A 6,158-nucleotide genomic window follows, 5' to 3' on the forward strand; every position below is an offset into this window, starting at 1 on the left:
TGAAAATGGATTTGTGTGTGAGTGCGTGTATGAGCCACTTTGAATAAATTTGCAGAAACTCCAGGACCCCACACTAACTTGGCAGTAGTTAATTCTAGATCCAGGAATGGAGAACCTGTGGTCCTCCAGATGTTGGTGGACTTGAACATCAGCCTCAACCAGTGTGACCAGGGATGGTGTGAGTTTTAGTCCAGCAACATCTGGAGGACCACAGGTTCTTGACTTCTGTTCTAAATCAAGATGGGGCCTTATTAGTGATCCTTTTTGTTCCCTCCATCTTTGCCTGCAGGCTTATTCATGATAACTCCCCATCCCATTGTTCATCACCTGAGTTGGGATATAGTATACAACTTCCACTGATTTTAGCTTTGGAGGAGATGTATGCTGTGAATCACTGACTGAGTCAGTGACTGAGGTTGACTGTTTCTGTTGCTCATACCATAATGCTGCTTTTTAGTTTTTTGTCTGTTAACTCTGGGTCTTTTTGTGATAGGAATGCATCCAAAGGAGTAAACCAGAATGTCTTAGATGTAGGTCTGGAACCAGAAACCAGTTGGACACTTGTTTCAGCATTCAAGCAACTTCAGAAATGCTGGTTGTTTTTATCTCTCTCTGCCTTTTAGGCTGTTTTAATATATTCACTTTTAAAAATATGTGATCTGCATGAAAACAAACCCATCACGTAAAAAATGGTTGATGCTAACCATGGGGTGTTTAATCTTTGCACATTTGCTTTAAACTTTTCAGTTAAGTCTGGAGGTAGGGAACCAGCTTTTTATCTGCAGCATGCTTTGCATTTTCCATGATGCACTGTACACTTCAGGCAGAATGGCATTATTATTAGACTAATAATTCAGGGACGTAAATCTTATTGAGTAATTGGTGAATGCTGACCTGGCACCACCATCTTGGGGGAACCCCCATAAGGTCTGCTTCATTCATTTTTCTACTATGCAAAATGTTTTGCTCATTAAAAGAGCTACGTAGCAGAGGAGGTGAGGTAGTGTAAGGGACGAATGGGCCTTTTAATTTCCTTATTGCCTTTCCATTATAAATGAAAGAGGTTGTTTTCCAATTGTACAAGCATGCTGGAGACCTCTGTGTGATTTAACCACAAAATGACACCTGTGTTCTCAAAACTGCCCGGTCTAACCACAGGGTACTGAACCTCTGTTATTTATTGTTTGGGTTCAAGCTCCAAGCAGAAGAATATGACCCTCTCTGTTGGTTGGGGACACTTGATGCTTTTTTAATGGTTTCTTAAGTGTTAATTTATTGAATAGGAACTATTTACTTTTTTTTTTTAGCTCTGGGAAGAGAGAGTGCCTTTTTAGAACAGGAAAACCTCTAAGCCAAAAATAGACATGACAGACACACACACACACATCCCGACACACATGTACTTAAAAGCTACTGTGGGGGCCTTCACTTTTATTTAAAGCAGTGGCCAATCAAGGATAAAAGTGTGTTTAACCCTTTCAATCCTGCACCATTGCCTGCATCTCCCCCCCTCTCCAAGCAAACACTAATAGGCACTAAAGGGTAGGATTTTGAATAAAGACAACACTGCAGGGTGAAAAGGTGAAAAGGGTGAAAAGCACCTCTCTCCCTCGGTGCTGCTGTTCTGATCAAAAGGGATTTTTTTTATATTGTTGTGGAAAAATAGCCACATGTTGTATTTGAATCAGGACACAGCCTGGGGCTCCTTTATTTCAAGCAGGCAAGGAGAAGCAGCCTGACACCAGAGTGTTACAAGCTCCTCTGCCCCAAGCAGAGAATCCCTAGCTTATATAGAAAAAAACAGACCAGCATGCTTCTTTATCTCATAATACAATGTGTTTTCAAAACAAGCCCAAAACATAATCACCAACATAAGCAATACCCTTTTGGTTACAGAACAGCCTGCATGTTCTCAGAACCTCATTTTCTTTGCCACCCCTCTCATCCTGTCACATAAACAGGTGTCTTGACCAAAGTTTAGGCCTGGCCATCACGCACACCCATCACTATGCTGAAGTCTGCTTCTGGGCCTGTTTTGGGGAAGGAGCAGCATCTCACTAGACCAGGTATAGGGAACCTGACCCTCCAGGTGTTGCTGAACTACAGCTTCCATCAGCCCCAGCCTGCATGGCCAATGGTCAGGGATGATTATGCACTAGACCATAATTCTTTTTTTCATTTCCAAGTTAGGACAGTTCCCTGAAACAAAAGTTCCTTTCAAACACATCACTGGCAGCAGGGTGAAATAGTCATCTTAAAGGCTTGGGCCTTGGCAGGTTGACTTCACCTCCACTCTCTTCTGGTTAGTAAATGTTGTTTTCCACAGTACAAAGAGATACCTCTTGTCTTTTGTCGTGGAGGCTTTTCAACCCGGGTGCGGCTTTTTCAGTGCATCATACAGTTCAGTGGTAGAGCATCTGTTTTGCATGCCTCACCAGGTAGGACTAAGAGAGACTTCTGTCTGAAATCCTGCCAGTCAGTGTTGGCAATACTGAGCTAGATGGGCCAATGGTCTGACTCAGTCTAAGGTGGCTTCCTATATGCCAATGTAGGATACTTCATTGCTCTAATGCTGAAAATACTAAGGCGTCTTGTGTAGTGTCACTGGAAACCAACCAATTCCATGGGTAGAATATCCATGGTCAGCAGAACACTGTATGCGTAAAAGAAGATAGATAACTTCAGCTTCTTGAGGCAAGAGGGTGACATTATTTGAAGGGCCTCTTTTGGTGCTTTGGATTTCTCCATGGTTCCAAGTTCTCAAACACAGGAGTCAGGTAGTATTTAAACCCCTATCTATGCTGGGCAGCACTTTGGTCTGGTCAGCATTAGAGGTCCAGATGGGTTCCCTTGTATGCGGTCCCCCATGCCCCTGCCCCGTTTGTCTAAATGAGCAGAAGAGAAGCCCATCACACATAGCCAGACCTCTCCTTGGGCACAGCTCCAATATCCCCAGTAGAGAAGAGTGGCTGACTGTCAAATCCATCAATGGTGTCTACTCCGGATTAGGCAAGGAGCTTCTATTAGCTTGGATTGTTTAGGAATATCTAAGCTAGGCTTGCTGGCTGGGTCTGATAGGAGTTGCAATCTAAAACATCTGGAGGTCACCAGGTTGGGTAAGGTTGATCTACATCAGATTTTATTTTCAGGATTGTGGCGTCACTGTATGGCTCTTTTATCATTCTTAATTCTACGCCATCAAATCTGATGTTGGCTGGATGTACTGTCAATGTTTTCACAATAGTGCTGTGTAAATAAACTGAGCTTTATGGTACACCGAAAGTAAGACAACAGCATCTTTTGCCTTTTTGGTGTTATTAATTGTTTTTAATTATTTTATGTGTGAATCACCTATGACAGTGGTTTAGAATGTAGTTAATAAATCAATTATAACAGCAGCAACGTACTGCTGGTTGGGGGGGGGACCTCTGGAGATATCTGCATGAGGGAATTGGCAGGGATTGTTAGGCATCCCCTTCTCTCACCACTGGCTCCTTTTGCAATTACTGCCCTTTTCATTCACAGTGTCTTGGCAACCACAGGTTTGGTAACTTGCATTTGCTAAGGTAATATGTTGTTCAGTCCTTCTAGGATGAAATTAAAATGTAATTTTAGGTTGGCGGGGGGAATGCAAGCTGAGTTGCAGCCCACGTATGTTAATAAGAAAAGGTTAATGACTTCACAAGAGGCTTGGCCTGTGCATGCTTGACAAGAGGAAACCTTTTAAACGAAAGCCTGCATAATGTCCACCTTCCTGGTCTTTGAAATAATAAAAATTTGAAGCCTTCCAACTAATATATTTATGTAATCAGGTTGATCGTTGGCTCAGCGTGCTGCCAGTAAGCGCTTGCCAACATAATTAACACTGGCCATATGGATTTTATTCCAGGGAAGTAAACAGAAACTAGACCTGAGAACATTTATTCTTTCATTGTATCTGGGCCCTGAATTACCAGTCATGGGGGGGGGGAGCAACGGAAGCCATCTGTCCCTAAATAGGAGGGCACTTGATTAATGATGGTAGAAAGCTTGATGTATATGGAAAAATACAGGGATTAAGGAAGAAATTGTTGCTGTTTAAAATAGTTCACATTTAGGCAAACATGCCATTTGAATGAATAAGAGCATGTCATTCAGAGGAATCAAGAGATGCAGCTGAGGTGCTAGACGGGTTTGGGGGCAATGATGGACTGGATGTGAACCAGCAAATTGAAGCTGAATCTTGAAGACAGGTGTTACGTGTTTCAAGTTATCAAGTCCACAAGGTGGGAAGACAGCCTGCTCTGTTTGGGGTTGCAGTCCCTTGGAGGCAGCAGTTCATTGCTTGGGGGTACCCCTAGATCCAATGCTGTTATTTGTGGTCCAGGAGCCTCAGTGGCTAGGAGTGTCTACATCCAACTGTGGCTAGTTTGCCAGCTGCAGCCTCTTTTGGACATACCCTCCAAAACCCAAATTAAAGGGTAAAGGGACCCCTGACCATTAGGTCCAGTCGTGGCCAACTCTGGGGTTGCGGTGCTCATCTCGCTTAGCATGACTAAGCCGCTTCTGGCGAACCAGAGCAGCGCACAGAAACACCGTTTACCTTCCCACCAGAGTGGTACCTATTTATCTACTTGCACTTTGACATGCTTTCGAACTGCTAGGTTGGCAGGAGCAGGGACCGAGCAACGGGAGCTCGCTCCGTCGCGGGGATTTGAACCGCCAACCTTCTGATCGGCAAGTCCTAGGCTCTGTGATTTAACCCACCACTCGCGTCCCTTAACACCCAGATTAAGATGCTCCTTTTTTTTGTACTGAGCTCTTGTGCATGCACAAGAGTGTGAGACCAAAAAAGAAGCAGCTTGCGCTCTGGTGCGAGCCAGCTGACTCTTGATAGTTCTTCCACCCTCGGAAGTTCAGGGTGGCACTGGCCCAATGATCTCCCCACATAGGTGTGCTTGGTACTTTTGCTATAGAGCTTTTGGCAAATGCTGAAAAGCACACCTCTCTACCCCAGCACTTAAGATGTTTGTTTTCAGAGTCTGCCCTATTCCTGTGACTGTAATCTGTTTTACCTGTTTTTCATTCTGAATTGTTGTAACCTGCCCTGGGAGCTGCTGGTGGCATTATTATTTATTAATTTTTAAAACTCTGAATGTCTTGGGGCCCAAATGCTACCAATATTTGCCAACTTTCGTACAGGGAACATCTGAAAATGAAATAAGTGTATAGTCTCTAACTTTTTTATTTTCTGCCAGAATTGAAGCAATTTGCAGATATGGGAGACCTGTTTGAGGGGATGAAGCCTGCCAAATTTCAGGATGATAAGTGCAGTGATTCTCCTGCATGAACAGGCATTACCATTTTGGAGTGGGTAAAATGGAAATCTCTTAACCTCCTCTTGTAGGCAATCAGTCTGAAAATTGGTGCCCCTGGGAAAGTAACAATAGGCTGGCAATGCACAACATAACTGAAAGCTTTATATAAGGGACATACAGGCCAAGTTAACTGGAGGAAAGAACCAGATGAGGAGGAGGAGGAGGGAATAAGATCAGCAGGGGATACCCTTCTCATGACCCCACAAAGGAGTGTTTCCCATTGTGTAGTGACCCAGGAAAGTGCCTGCTCTGTGGTAGCACCTAGATTGTAGAACTCCCTTCTGGAGATTCATCAGTCATCTTTGGTACTAACCTTTCATCTCCAACACAAGATTCAGCCAAGCTTCTGGGAAACTTGTCTAGAGATGCTAATTTTGCAGGCATGCTAGTTTTGCCAGTTTGGGTTGCTTTGAAATGTGGGTGTTGGGCAGGATCTACTCCACCCAAGCCACTTCCTCAACACAACCATGTTCTTGTGTGTGCAGCTATGTCACAGGATTACTGTGAGAAGAATGAACAAGGATAATATTTTATATGTCTGAAGAGGTGTTACTAGCTCGTCTCATAGTAGCAACAGTTAAAGAAGAAGCTTGTTTGCTGCAGCAAAAATAAAGCATCCTGTGGTACCTCACTCAGCATCTATTGTTGTGTCAGTTTTTATAGGCACTAGACCTAGTTCTCAGAGTAGCCAACCAGTTGCCTGTTGGAAACCTGCAAACAGGACCCAAGTTCAAGAGCACTCTCCCTTCCTGCAGTTTCCAGCATTGGGTATTCAGAAGGATTCTGCCTCCCACGGTGGAG

Source organism: Podarcis filfolensis (genome assembly GCF_964270895.1).
Source record: "Podarcis filfolensis genome assembly, chromosome: 8".
In the NCBI taxonomy this organism is placed as follows: domain Eukaryota; kingdom Metazoa; phylum Chordata; class Lepidosauria; order Squamata; family Lacertidae; genus Podarcis; species Podarcis filfolensis.